The following is a 17,089-nucleotide window of genomic DNA, read 5'->3' as shown; positions in this document are numbered from 1 at the left end:
AAATTAGATTTAGTATGAGAATCAAGAACGATGATATCTTACTATACATTTTTAATTTATAATATTAATATGTTTAAGATCATGGAGGTCCTTGTGAAACACGACACGGAATAATGCTGGTACTGTTTTTAGGTTCTGGTCACTACAGATGATGTTTTTTAAGTAAAAATATACTTGTGACGAAGTTTAAATGCCATAATGGGCATCGAAATTACGAGTACCCGCTTTAATTAGCCATTACAATATAATATTATATAAATCGTTTAAATGGTTGTTTACCTATACGACGTTATTTTATCTGCCCGCATAGGCATCCCGCCTGGATTACAAAAATGTATAAGTAAAAGTTTCAAAAATCAATTTTTATGGGAATTTTCACGACTTTGCAAGCATAATATTGATGGAAAACGACTGATGATTTCGTGACACATTTAGAAAAATAATATCTTCGTTTACTAAAGAAAGAACAATTGTTTAACGAGAACGAATAAACTCCGTTACGAAATGAGTTCACTCTGTTGTTTAACCAAGCAAAGCCTCCATACAATTTTTTTTCAGAATGAGCGTTTAGCTTTTATATATACCGCCACGCCCATAAATGGTATAAACGCTGAATATCTCGTCGTCTATTTTCCAGTTTAAATAGTTTAATAGATGAAAACAAGTTACAATAACTATAGGAAAAGTTTATGCTGCCGACTTTAATAAAACGTAATTTCTGTATGATATTACGAGTATATTAAAATAACTAAATTAGAGTTGAAGGGGGTCGTGCAATTATAAAGATAAATCAGTAACTATTTTTAATAAATTCATATATTAAAAAGGATAACAATGTTTACAATAAAGTAGATAAGAATAAATCGTAGGTAAATTTCTATTGTTTAATAATACCTAAACATTAAACAATAACAGTATACATAAAATCAGCAAAATGGGAGGTAAGTAGGTGATATGGTCACTCCCTTAAATAAGCCCCATGGCGTGGATCATATTATATTATATTCACCATGCAGCACGCTAAACGTCTCAAACTATTTGTGTGCATCATATATGTATTATACATTATACAAACAAACAAGTTGCTGAAACACGATCCTCCCCTGACGTACCTACATATTAGGTTTTTTTGTTATAGTGTGGCCACGCTTCTAAACGAGTTTTGTCATCGTCGATCTACGGATAAAAAAAGCATCTACGGCGTATACCATAATGATAGATATTTGCGTATTAAAATACATTGAGTACTGCAACTTAATTGTATACTTTCGATCTATTTAAAAATACTTTATAGTATCTTGATAGTGTAAAATGTTTATACAGCAATATTAGACGGGAAAGATGAAAAATAAAACGATAAATTAATGTATAAATGCTATTTTTCGTCTATATAAAATATGATCATAATAAATTATAATATCGTGTATACATGAATGGCGCAGTTTTTGAGCGAAATTCTGAGTAATAATATTAATAAAGATAATAAAAAATGAAATAACAACTACGATAAATATATTACATGTTTGGAAACGCTACTCGCAAATACGATTCATGCTACTTTTACGAGTCTAAAGCGTATATAGACACGCGAATCGGCATTTGACTTTTACGGACCCTCGCGTGTCTCGTATACATGGTGATGAAAAAATATATTAACTATAATAATGCACACACCCTGTATCGAAATAGCACTCTGATGGATTAACCGGACAACTGCGCCGTAGTTTATACGGAAGTTCGTATATACTGTAACATATATATAATATATATTACACCCGCGACCCGAGAATTCATGGTGCTAAACAAACACGTCAGTGAGGACTTAGGGTGTAGAACAATAAACACATACATTATAACGATCGAATAGAGTATACGGACATTTAACATCCTGTGTGTGTTGTATTACAAGGAACCTAAAACCAAAAAAAATAATTTAAAAGAATACAATGAAAAATGTCAATTATTACATCGTTGGAGACGAAACATAAGTATCTATTATTATTTAGGGTCAACACGTGTCCCTGAGAAACAATCGCAGTAACTAATAATTTACATAAACACGCGATTTTTTTTTTTTTGCAAAATAATTATTGATGCCACGTATAGCGGCTATATACTGTGAATCTCTCTTAACACTGATTAGTAATAACTGAATAAGAAAATATTAATACCAAAATTAATATTCAACTGTGGACTTCCCGAAAAAAACAATAGTCATTTATGGCTATATATTATCCCTATTTAATTTCTAATATGCCACTGCCACTGTGATGGAATTAACCATACTCTTGGGGGATAGACGGTATAGCAAACATTTTTATAAACTTAAATTTTAAATACACATAAAAATATATGTTTTACCTATAGGTACTTGCGTGTTCGTACCTTTTCCAAAAATACACTAACAAATATATTAAAAGAACGATGTATTCAACCAAAAATCAAAATAAAATTGAACTGTTTTTCTCATAATTACATACGACTATATGACTCAGATTTCATTCGACACACAATAACTTTATAAGGTAATGATTATTGCTACCCTTTGCTACACCAGTTACTCGCTTATACCTATTGGCAACTAGGTACAAGTCTATAATCATACGAATATACGATATTTCGATTAATTTATAATATTATTTAATATATGATTTTTGTTAAACAAACTATATAATGAGTAAGACAATATTTATAATACAATAATATTGATAGTCCTTTGTATAATATTAAACATATTTCATTATTTAATGATTTTGGTATGGAAAATATATATGCTATCATAATTAAAAATCTGTTCAAAGTTGACAGTTACATATGATATTATAGATATTATAGTAAAAGCATTTACCTTCAATATAGTAATATAATATTATTATGTATTGCCTATAGCTATGCCGTCCATCGAAATGTTAGCAATTCATCTCTATACAAACGCTAATGAGTAAATATAGGCAATAATTCCTGCTGGCAAAAAATGTTGGTTCATAACACATAATTACACAGCTGCCGACAATATTTCTATATTATATTGATACACAATGGACCGACCGGCTGAACGGCGGCAAGAGAGTGAGGTACACAGCCAGTTGGTGTATTATACAAATCATAAAAATTTGGCACTGTGTTCGATATTATTAGTAAACAATCCGAGGAGCATTCGAATTGAAACTCTTGCTAATTGCAACATTTGATGATACTGTGCACTTAAAATAGTTATTTACTGCGTTCGATTATACAGTACTACAGTAGTAATATGCATATTTTAAATTAGGTACACTGTTTGCAACTGCGCCTCCAATGATGTATAGTGTAGCGCTGTTGATCGGGGGTAGGAGTGGGCAATTATTACCAGGAACTTGAGGGAATTGTAAAGAAACAGTGATGGAAACGAATAATAGTTCATGCATCATAAAGCTAAATAATGATGTATTGCATTTCAGTATTCAGATTTTAGCTAAATATAAATTTAAAATAACACTTATATAATAGGTACCTATCTAAAATATGAAACACAAAACATTACATTATACATCTCAAATTATCAATTGAGAAATGTATACATGTACTGGATAGAGTTGATGGCGGGGTATAATTTATTATAATTCTCAGATTTTAATTATATTAGTAGCAAAAAAAAAAATAATAATAATAAACTATACAAATATTGAAGTTATGTAGGTACTTAGTAACAATTTAATAAAATAAATTGTTTATTACTGTTTATAATAATACTAATAATAATAATAATAAAAATAATACTAGATAAAGCAACTTCAAAAAAATTTTAATACACTTCTAATTTCACTATTAAATAAATAAGTATGACGAAAATTAATGATACTATAAATATAAGATAAGTAATATAAATTATCAAATGATACAATACAAATTAGATGATACTTAGACACCGCAACTATAAAAAGTTGGGACGTCTGGACACTCCAATTATTATTATAGTTTGCACATTATTCGCAAAACTCGAGCATCGAGGTAAAATACTAAAACGTAATAGGCATTCATGGAAACTATATTATAACAACTAGCGAAAAGAAAAATACATTGGTGAGCTTGCCACCATAGGTGCATGTTATATTAATATTGCGTTGTAGTTCCGAATGTTAATTTTTAATAAACCAACTATAAACACTGAGTTTTTCGATTTTTTTTTTTTAAGTTTCCTTAACCTTCTCAGTATCTAAAACCTAGGTTTCACCAGTAATTGAATAGCATACAAATTCTCTAAATACAATAACTCAATTTTTTTTCTCCTAAGAATATTAACTGTAGGTTTAGTCGAATAGATCACTAACTATAATTCTGTGCTTATAATATAAAGTAATTTAAAATATATTTTGAAATTTATTATTATAATTAAATGTATAACATAATTATAATATTATATACAGTTTTCAATATTCTCGGAAATTACCGATCCCGACATTTATGGAAGTGACTAACCTGGATGGGGGGAGGGGTTGTCATTTTTGTAATTGGTTTAGTAATTGTTTGCAAACGAAAACGATCGGTTCTTTTTCACGGTTTATACTTCAAGCAGTACGTACGCGAAATAGATGCATACGATTGTTAGTCAATTCGAGATTATACCGCAACCTTTTGCCATTTTTCGTATTAACTGCATAAATAATTATATTAGTCGAATAAGAATCGGCTGTCGTTGTGAAAAGTTTTTAATGATTCTCGATCGAGTCCATTCGCGTGTCATAGCAGTACAATAGAAAAAGCCTTATTGTATGTCTGTATACACTGTTGCAGCGTTCTGAATGTGGACTGAAATACGAACACAGTTACCGAGAAACGCTACCGCAATGTTATAATTACGATTCTTATAAAGGTCAAAACAGTTTGGTTAAGTAGAACGAAATTTAAATATTCGGTTTCAAATAGCTGGTTAACGGTAGGGTGGCAGCGATAGGTGTATACTGCTAAAACGTTATGTATACCGCACTCTGTAAACGACTCACGGTCATAAAAATCGTCTAACACATTTTTGATTTTAAACTTTTCACAGCACAAAAACATACACACAAATAATATATTATACACGCAAGTCCGGAATTCCTGAGCGTTCATAAATTCGCTACATAACGTAAACTATTATTTTTAGTGTCTCTGAAGGACAAGCACGCGCGTATAAACGTTCTCAATGAAACCGAGCGCGAATCAGAAGACTTTTATTATACGTCAACACGCGAGACGAGTGAAAACGGGATGAGTACCAACAATAAACAAAGATTATAATATACTATTTCCTTTTCTCTCTATCATTATTATACGTTCTTTTTCTACCACAAATAAGAAATAACGATGACGACGATGACGACATTAATACTTCGATGAGTATAAAACCGAATAATTCTTTGTAAAATAATAATATAATATAGTTGAGTACTCAAGATAGCAACAAGCGATCAGCGGCGGTAAAATGAACAGTTTGTTTGCCGACAACCCTCCTCTCTGTCTTCCAGCACCAACATCATCGGAAAAAGCGGTACCGATAAAATAAGAATAATAATAACGAAAACGACAATCAACGGAACAACGAGGTAACCAACACCAATGTGAGAGAAGGTGGCGTTGTGCATTTCTAGAATAAATACTTTACTGCACCCTATAGTAAGTACATACATATAATCTAACATTATTTTCTATTTCAACATTCGCTCTAAAATGTCGACAAAAAAATTACGGGTTGTTAATTTGTACTAGATCAAGCGTAAATATATATATATTATTTATATATAAAATAATTTAAAAAAAAAAGTTTTATCGTCAGAAGCCCAGAATTTTATGGCGCCGGTATATTATATTCTACCTGCAGCCGGATTCGAGATTGGTGGCGCCAATGTTTCTACGTCGTAATACTGTTGACACGACGACGACCCGGCGGTCACATCTGCTGCGGTCGAGTGTCTACGATGGTGCCGCTGGCGATGGTGGTGATGATGATGGTGATGTCGGTGGTGGTGATCGTGTTTGGCCGTCACTACCGCCACTGAGGACGACTTCTTGTGCCGGAAAGACCGTATCTTCCGGCTCCACCGGCTCAACCGACCCGGCGACGATGAGTCCGAAGAGTCGTCCGAGTCAGCTCCGCCACCGCTGGTCGTGCTACAAGACGCATCTCCGGCTGGCGATGAGTCGGACGAATCACTGTTGTTTTCGGCGCTGTTGCTGCTGCTGCTACTGCTGCTCGACCAAAAGCCCATCGTCGGACAAATTTCGTTTTACTCGCACTAAACGTCTGAACTCCGATACACGGATACCCGTAAAAACCCACGATTGTATACCGAATATGATAGTTAAGATACGAATATAAAGACGCATACAGCGTTGACGACGACGAACGAAATTAAGCGCGAAACATGGAAAAACATTCACACGATGACCGCCGTCGTGTAGCGGACAGTCGTGCCACGCGTTTGACGGTAAAAACGTCGTCGACGTTAAGCTGCACGTCGCTGCACCAGTTCTTCACTCACTCCTCGCTTCTAGAACGCGCGTCGATGACGAACTGTGAACGTGCGCGCAAACTCACGCACGGGCGCGACAGAACTTGCCACTTGGTGACCGGCCAAACGTGCGCGCGACACCCGTTCGAACTGGTGTCGTCTCTTCGTTAGTGAACGCTCGCGTACACTCACACACACACGTCACACACACAAAATGCACTGTGTAGCCGCCGCGGTCATATTATTAGTGTATTACTATAACAATATATAATTATACAATCTATATATTATTTACTAAATTTCTTCGATCTATCCGTCTAATTATAAACTGTAATATTCTTATACTATAGATGGGTATTTGGAAAAAATTCAAACACGCACTTCTGTTATTGGGGTAAAATTATTTTAAATCGCAATAATAAGTGACATATTATTTACACTAACACTAATATACCTAATTAGAGAAAAATTGCATCGCATGCAGATGATGCGACAATGATATTATTTTCTACCGCGCAAATTAATTGATTACTGAAAAGTATGGTATAGGAAAATACGTACCAGTAAATATAAAAACAAACCAAAATAAAAATTCTCAAGTATAGGATTCAATTTTTTACCTAAAAAATTCAAATGTTTATATAAAACAATACAACCTTTGAAAAAAACTTACATGAACTACACATTTAAAAATGTGAGACAAAAAGAAATTAACATTATCAAAATATTTTCAAGCACGAAATAAGTGCTGACAAATTACTTATTAAAACATACGTATCATTAACTAGATCAATTTTGAAATGTGGAACTAATAAAATCGGATTACCAATATACCTGTTGATATATGTGTGTAAAATTAACAGAAAAATCTCAATGTTAAAATTACTTAATGTTATTCACAGTGAATAAGTATCTTTATGAATGACAATATGTGGTTTTAAAAACATTACATCAGTCCCATAAACAGTCTACTTAATATAACCGGAGAATACCTACTGATCATACCAATAGATCAATTATAATGCTAAAAATGCGCAATCAATATAGATAATAGCAATAGACCCAAACAAACATACGTATGCTGTATGCATCATTTTTCTTTAATCGGTTTGTAAATACTTTTAATAACACAAAATTAACATAACCTATGTACAAAATAATTTATAATAACCAACTCACAAAATCAAAATATAAATAAAAAAAAAAAAATATATCAGAGAAGTAATTCAAAAGCAACACAGAAAATAAATACTTATTTAATATGTCAATTTCGTCTAACAATATAAAAGAAATTTAACATTATGTAAATAAAATTTTATACAATATGATGAATGAATATAATATTATATAATATTGGTTCACATGAAAATATATACAAATGCTTCAAAAATAAACAAATGAGTTGACGTTGTCGGAATTATTCAATAAACTAAAGCCAAAATATGAACCACAACAAAATACTTATTTGATATGTCAATTTCGTCAAATATTAAAAAAGAAACACACATTATCGGTTATATTAAAGAACGGACAAATTATCGGTTGGCATGTAAATATATACACAGATGCTTCAAAAACTAACAAATGAGTATAAGGATATTGCAGCAATTATTCAACCAACCAAAATATTTGCAAAATTATCTGAAAATTTTACACAGCTGAAGCATTTACAATATATAAAGCTGTATCATAGGTATATATTCAATATAAACTTGCAAAATAAAAATAACCAAAATTCTAATGGATTCCATTAGTCCCATACACGCCCTATTAACAGTATCATATAATTTTATTCATGGAAATCAAGACACTGTAGGATAATAAATTGGAAATTAAAGAATGTACATAATAAATAAAAACCAAACAACAAATAACACTAACGTTCTAGCTATCTTTGGAATACAGACTTAGAAGAGGATATACAAATGTATCAACTGACACTGTTGATTAAAAAAATAAATGGTAAAACGAACGGTCGGATATAATAAGTAGTAAGTTTAGTGAAATAATAAAAATAACAGAAAAATAGAACAATCTGAAGAAGAGTTGAAATTGTAAAAGCTTACCTGTGAATTACTCGTCTTATGAAAAAATAGCCAAAAAGAACAATATGTCAAACATATTAATGTATTCATTCAATGCAGTGATAAAAGCTCAATAAAAATTTGACATAACCAAATACCTCCACGGCTTACATGAACATGGCGAAGACACTGTTAAAAATGTGATATTGTTCAGCAAATTCGTTAGTTTGTACGAATTAGTTTAAGTTTATTTTAAATATATAATTATTAAATACAAAATAAAATCAACAAGCCAATGGTTAGCTATCGAGAGTTTAACAATAATACATACACTAAACATATAGATTATAGATATGTATCAGTATTTCATGATTATCAAGAGTTGGTAATAAAATAGAAAAAGTTGAAATATGAAATTAGTATAATAATGACTCCAGCCACATATACACCATATTATATATACACTTCAAAAAAATGAATACTGAGTGAGCATCATGAGCGTCTCATGTTTACTTTATATAGTTTATAAAAGAAATTAACTTTGACTGTTACTCACATAAGTTTGAGGTTATCTCTAATTAATGAATAGGTAACATTCGGATGTTGACAAATGATTTTTCACCGAGATTCAAAACAAATTAATGGACCGCGTGATATCGAAAATAACGATGTATTTATGTGTGTGATATAAGACACACGATGTTCTAGAATGAGCTTTTAATGTCTTTAGTTTTATTCGATATATTATTAAGATTGTACTACAGTTTATTTTATGTATATATTACATCATGTGTTTGTAGTGTGTGGAACGCGCACGTTAATCTCGATTATTTAACTGCAATAGACAATATAACTATACTATAGTATATATAATATATATTAAACTATAATCTAGTACAATGCAACGGCGTTAATTCAGCGTGTACATTAATTCTGAACATCAGATCAAATGAAAACTTCGTTCAACGGTGTAATTTTAAAGCGATATTTTATATAATAGGTACATTATATAACATATTATATCTGCTATCATCACCGGCTAACTGATAAGACATATACATATGTTGTTAGGCTATATGTCACACTATATGATATTTAATATTATACGTGTGGAAATAATCATATTATATTTTACCCGCGGGCTATTATATAGAATTCTTAAATCAATTCATACTTTTATATACTTGACCGCTTTTTGTGCGAGGTATTAATAATTGTCCAATTTCCGAAAATAATGAATACAACTCTAATCGATGTTAATCATATTATACGAAGCACACAAAAATTGCGAATATACGAAACGATTTAGATACTGAATATGGCGGTGGATTTCGGCATAAAATAAATATATAATTTAAGCAGGGCGCCGACTGCCGAGATGACGATTTAAAAAAACAAACAATAACACCTTAACAATGTCACATAATATTGCAGTAGGCAACCTTGGTTGAGTGTCATCTATACATAATACAATATAATATGATGGAATGGAATACTGCAGGAGGAGGATGTGCCTAATTCGAATTGGATTCCGTGCGCCGCAAATTCGGATCAAGGTTGCGGAGGACCTTAATGGCATTTTCAAACGCTAATAATGACTGCAGAATAGTGAGAGAATGAAAGAGGGGAGAAGCAACAAACCCGTTCAAAAGGCGATAACTGTGACTGGTACACATTGTGTATATTATAATAACATTTAAACAATTATATAGATAATATTATAATATCTCTATAATAATAGCCATGCGAAAATTACGATAATTATAATATTGGTGATAACAATAATAAAACGTGCGATAATTAATGTAATAACAATATCGATATTAATGTATAGTCCAAGTAATAAATTAGCGCCAGCAGGTGAATTGCAAAATTAACTGCCGCTCGAATACATGTGCAAAGTGTACAGAAAAACAGTTTCATTTTATATCTCACCAAAAATGGTTATATAATTGCAAGGTGTCACAATTTACGTATATATATATATATATATATTTATATACATAATATATATTATAAAATAAACAATGAAAAATGTGTTTGTGAGTGTAATATACTAATTTACGTAACATGTAGAGATGGTCAATGATATTAATAAACTGATACACAGTATCGCAATTTGTTTAGAATTATTTGATGTACAGAATCAAGATATATTTATAGAAATATGGTTGTGTCAGATATACTGCTGTTTAGATGTTGTGAATTAAATTTTTATAAGACTTTAAATCAATCTTGAGTACCCCACAACACTACCATAATGAGATTATAACCAAGATAAAATAAATTAAACCAAAAACAGAATCTGAGTATATAAAAAATATAATAAACATTGTATTTTTAATGATTAATTCAATATTTTTCTATAATACAATATCGATATTTGAAACTGTCATTGGCCATCACTATTTACTTGTAACACACGTCATCAAATCTGCGTACACAAAACACACAAGATCACGCAAATTACGACATATCGATTTGGCGCGAGAATACAACAAAAATAATATAGAACGATATACTCGTATGCCAAACGTCAATGAAAGGGATTATTTTTAAAAAAAAATGCGCACGCCAACGTATACACTATACACACACACACATATATGTGTGTGTGTGTGTGTGTGTACTAAAAGAAAATTAGGGTCATCGCTAAGTTTGTAGATATTCAGAATTTTGTGGTACCTACATTTTTTGGGCAATAATAGAAAAAAAAACTAATATAAATGTCTTGTGGAAAAAGCAAAAAAGGTTGTGTTAGTCTGAAACACACGGTCATATTGCAGAAATAGAATCTGGACGTCGGCCAGTGATATAGATGTGAATGTATATACGAGAAATAACACGGAGACAGAGGAGGAGAAAAAAAGACAAGAGACGCGCGCGTGTTACCGCATAATACCATTATTATATTGTCCGAGTGTGTACCGTGATGACCCAGTTGAGATTTGAATATGTGGTGAATCGACACTCAAAATGAATCTCAAGAACAAATTTGCTGAACCATAATAATAATAATATCAAAATACAAACACGGGGGCCGAATTCATGTTTTATAGTTTTTTTCTTGTGTTTGCGTTAATATACAATACATGCCCAAATATTGATTATTTCAAATTCAATTCCGTCTAGTTTTGTGGATAAAATATATATATATATTATATATATATATATATATACGTTGTACGTCTTCTAGACTTTTTTATAACGCTCACGCAAATTAAATACTATTTAGTACATCAAAATAATATAAAAACATTAAAAACGTTATTATATTGATTTTCTAGGAGCATTTTTTTAATGTACTACAGCAAGTATATAACTTATAATTTAATAACATTTTTAAAGAATTCTACACATAAAAGCTTAAACAACAAGTATAAGTTAACATTCTCTAACAATTCTATTACATTCTAATAAATAATGTTGATGCACATACAAGATTCAAAAACAAATTTTCTATTAAATTCCAATACTATATATATAACTATAGCTGTTATAACTGCAGATTTATTAGCTTTTCTGCAGTAGATATATATATACTGTATAAGGCGTATTTATATAGTTTGCACATATGGTATAATAAAATGCATTCATTAAATAAGAATATTATTTAAGTCGCATTTATTAATATAAAAGTTAATTTAGTATTTTTTGCGTCAATAATATATAATTTTACGGTATAATTAATATCACGTGGATATACATATATTAATACATATACTATTTTAATAACTGCAACTAGATAATAAAATGTCAAGTTTTAATGAAGTATTATTTCACAAATATGTTAAGAGCAATTCAAATTCGAATTTATACATATGTTTATAATAAAATTATATAGGTAAATAAATCATACACGTTGGCGATGGATACAATTTTACTCCCAAGTGAAAACGAAAAACAAACAATATTTATAAAATAAGCACGTAATCAATATCCATCATCCATTACGTTTCACGTTCATAATGTTTTTTTAGAAAAATACATACTTTACGAAAACTATCTATCTTACATCAAATTTTATGAATGATGTTTTTCTTTGAACCACAACAAATACAGCTAAGACGATTTAAGCTTCGGGTCAAGTCAAAAAAATTTACTCATAACAGATTATTGTATGTGCGAATATGGGGTAATATTATATATACCGTATTATGTACATTGGAAAACAAGCTGCTATCACGTTCGATCAATCTGCAGGAATTAGGTACCACAGTGAATAATTAATGTTCAGACATTTATTTTAATTGAAATTCACTAAAAAAAAAAATGCCTAGCACAATAACTCTAGTTGTATAAGCTATTGAGAAGTTATCATCATAATATTAAAAGACGATAACTGAAAATATGGCACATCATTATACCAATTGGTTTTTCTATATATGAGATTCCAAAATAATTAATAAGTATAAAATTACGTCAAATTTGAATTTAATTACATTAAACATTTGTGTTATGCCATATTGGACGAGCGTCATGACTTTATAATCAACTGCAGGAGTTGTTAAAGTGAAAATATACTCATCGCTTGAATAACATACATTCTGCCAGAAGTTGATTTTAAAAAAAAAGATATACCTTTTGAATGATAATAATTTAAATTGACTTCGAAGAGAATAAAAAATTGTTTTTAAAACTTACATTACATTATACTATATGAGTCAATATTATATCGTTGGATTAAATAAAGAAAAAAATGAGCAATCACCTAAAATTAAGTATAGGTATACGGAACAAAAATGGACCATAAATTAATAGTAGTTTATAAACATAATATACGACCGAAATTTATCCATATAATATTATTTATAAACAACGATTTAGTGTTATTTTCATACATACAATAAAAACTTCATAAGTTTATCGTACATTTTGCAATTGTAAACATTCTGAAATATCGTTTTACAATAATATATCTACTATCTACCGTTAAAAAATAAAAAGTGTGATACTATTAAAAAGTTCAGTGATTATTATTTGATATTTGATTAAGTATACCTTTTGGACAATCATCCATTTTTTCGAGCAGTTAATCAGTTATAAACACAATAATTGTTTATAATATAATGCATAGTAATACTACCTAAATATAATGTACGTAACATTTTTCGAAAAAAATTATATTGTGATAATAACAAAATTTTCGGAAATCACTGCATACTATAATATTTAATGTAAGAATAAAGCACCAACAAATTAACTGCGGCACGACGACAGAAGAGGAATTACTATAGGACGATGTGTTACAGAATAGTAACCGACCGTCATTCGTTAAATTTTAATATTGACTGGCGTTTCCGGGCAAGGCGCGATTATCTACTCTGCTCGTGAAAATATAATATAGTATTTAATACAATTACTGGCTTTAATAACTGCAATTTGCAAACACAATTTATATTCGTTAAGTCCTTCTCGCAGTCCAATCGGAATGAATTAAACTAGTATATTAAATGATGTAATATAATATGAATTATAAACCTGATAAGTATCATTATAGTTAAGGATTACAAAGTATAAAATATAAAATATTGTATCTGTTATATATCATACGTGTGATCTACCAACTTGGAAATTATATCGGACAGTTAAAATTCAGTACTTATTAGAAGGAAGGCGAATGATTTAAATTTTAAGTGGATCGATTAATATAATATTATATTGGTTTAACAACAATGCATTTTTGTTGTGCCTATCGCGCCATCTTTTGGAACATTAGCGACTAAAGGAGTCTCAAAGTTGCAATACAAAAAATTTGAATTAAAAAAATATCAACAATATGTTAACATGTATATTATAGTAATATATATATATATATATAAGTTTGGATGATTATTGTCAGAAAAACTTAATAAAAAATAATAGTTATAATATATAAATCTCACGTAACAATACAGGAAAACCGATAGTTATTAGATCACGCGTGACAGTATAGTAGTATAATATGGTGCCCAATAAAATAAAAAGTTTAGTATAAGTTCATATTTACCAGTTTTTTATGTAATATTTATTAAGATATAGGTATGTAAATAATCATAAGTCTAATAATACACATATACTATATAATATTATATAATATATTATATATTATATATATAATCAAACCGAAGTTACAAAAATTTAAATGTTACGGGATTTTGTTTTATATTATGTATTTATATAGTTCTATGTAAGAATATAAACATATTATGTACCTACCTATACCATTAGTAGTAATACGAGTATATTTCATAAACTTTAAAATATAGTATTAGATACAATATTATAATATATTCTAATCAATGAACACTATTTAAGTCATCTATATGCGATTTAACCGAAACCTTGCGTTAATCACCATATTATATGGGATAGAGTACCTATTAAAACTCAACAGATATAGGTAAACCTTTAATTCAAGAAGACTAAGCGCCCACCTATATATACAATACGTATAGAAAAGTCTGAAAAGTATTATATTATAATATATATATTGGACGAAAATTGCGATAAAACGCTTTCCTTTATACTTATAAGTTATAAGTATACTAAGTTATATATATATATATATACTATACAATTATGTACATCGTTCCAATCGTATATAAACATTTATTTAGACATTCTAATACCTATTACGCTGCTCTCCCAAAAAAGCAGGTAGTGGATTAAAAATAAGAAATTAAGTCATCAAAATGAAAACATTAGGTTTTTTTTTCATTTAATTATTAAAAACTATTAGTTGGTGCTATCAAAAAAATTAAAACGTCTCAAAAAGAATAGAATTTACAGGCTGTGCTAATCGCGTTTATAATATTTAAACTCGAAGACACTTTTTCATTCGAGTTTTTTCTTGATATAAAATGAAACATCGCAAGCAAATCGAAGTTCTTCTCTGAAGCAACAATTTGGTGCCTTGACTACATATGATTATAAATTGCCCTAGTGGTATTTATTTTTAGCCTACTTCAAATTTTTTTAACAAAACATTTATATTGACTGCTTTAATTTTTTAAAATTACACCAGCATTCATATTCAAAATCAGAATATACTTTTTCGAAAGTTCTGACGTATAAAAATTGAATTTTCAATCATAAGTTAGTAAGTTATAATAATTGTTTATTTAAAATACACATACATCCATTGATAAAATTACTGTTTGATAAAAAAAATAATCACCGTGTATACCTATAGCGGACGGATGGCGTTTATCCTAGAGCCTAACCCATGTCACTGATGCATAGATATTAAATAGTCGACCGCGAGGGATGATAACGTGTGCTTGCGAAATAATAATGTAATCGAAAGACGGCGGCGAAGGTTCAATATACTCATTGTTGTAACCGGCCGAAAACGGCGATTCGCGATGCCGTTATACAGCCGACCGTCTCGGGAGCGTAACGGCGCCGGAAGCGATACACGTCGCGCCGCCGGGAGCACGCGGCGCGCAGCCGAGCGGCGTTTCGTCGTCGCGGTTGTTTCATCGATTTGACTGCGGCCGCAGTGCAGCCTCCTCTACCACCGCCGCATTCTCATCAACCACGCACCACAATGACCCTGACCTTCGGAAGTATTTGATCCCGTGTCTCTTTATCCCTTTGCCAACAAGCACAAAAACCGATTTGTTTGTGAATAGAAAAAACTAAATCAACATTTTAACGGCATTCATTAGTTGTAGAGGATATTAGGATGTCATCTTTATTGGTGGTACCACCGTCCGTCACGATTATATTGGAAAATAAACTTTCGCATGAAAGTAGCAAATTCACGCGACTTTCTGGTTGTTGACAATCGGTACACGAGCATGAGGCATGCCACACAATGTGCAAAACCTATCATTATATAGTATGACACGAAAAAACAATGTCCGAAGCCCTCACACATAATATATTATACACAGCGATAATTTTGTCACGAACTCCACAATAAATTACGAAAAAATACTACATTTTTAATGTTTTTTACTAGCATTTAATAACACACTATTCAGTATTTTATATATTACTTAGTTTTATTGACAACATTTTTATTTCTAATTTAAAAATATATATTATTTCCTAAGACGTTACCAAATGTATCACGTTGATCTCACTCTGTATACAGTTTTACACTAACGTAAACAGTTATAAGTCAATCTGTCTTGCGTATCAATGGTGGTGTGGCTGCGGAAAGTTTAAATTTCAAACACGAGTCTTCTTATAACAATAACAACAACGACAACGACAACGACAACGACAACGACAACGACAACGACAACGACAACGACAACGACAACGACGATGACGATGACAATTATAGCATTATGACCATTGCAGAGACGATATATCAAATCCATAAAATTGCATCTTTTTAAACAACTGTATCTAAGGATATAAATGTATCATATACCAACCAAATATGTAATAAATTGTGTGCGTATTAAAACTTTTACTCTTGCGATACATATACATAAAAACATTTATTTCGACGTTGCCTATTTATTTCTTAAGTTAATTTTATGCAATTATTAATTTTCCCCATCGATTATAATTTATAAATGATAACCAATATTTATTATCACTAAATACTCAGTAGTTTATTAACTCAGTAAATGTAGTAGCTATCTTGCTACTGCT

At 30.3% G+C, this 17,089-nt stretch overlaps 1 protein-coding gene across 4 annotated transcripts in view; it reads right to left on the bottom strand.

Annotated features, from left to right (window-relative positions):
• Positions 1 to 17,089, bottom strand: part of trio (trio Rho guanine nucleotide exchange factor) — a 118,478-nt gene that overhangs the window by 18,857 nt on the left and 82,532 nt on the right. The gene's annotated exons all lie outside the window — the stretch shown is intronic.

Source organism: Diuraphis noxia, unplaced genomic scaffold (assembly GCF_037042655.1).
Source record: "Diuraphis noxia isolate RWA-SAM2 unplaced genomic scaffold, SU_Dnox_SAM2 contig0002, whole genome shotgun sequence".
NCBI classification, from domain to species: Eukaryota; Metazoa; Arthropoda; class Insecta; order Hemiptera; family Aphididae; genus Diuraphis; species Diuraphis noxia.
The sequence above is the reverse complement of the archived record's forward strand: the minus strand, read 5'-3'. Positions and strand labels throughout refer to the sequence as shown.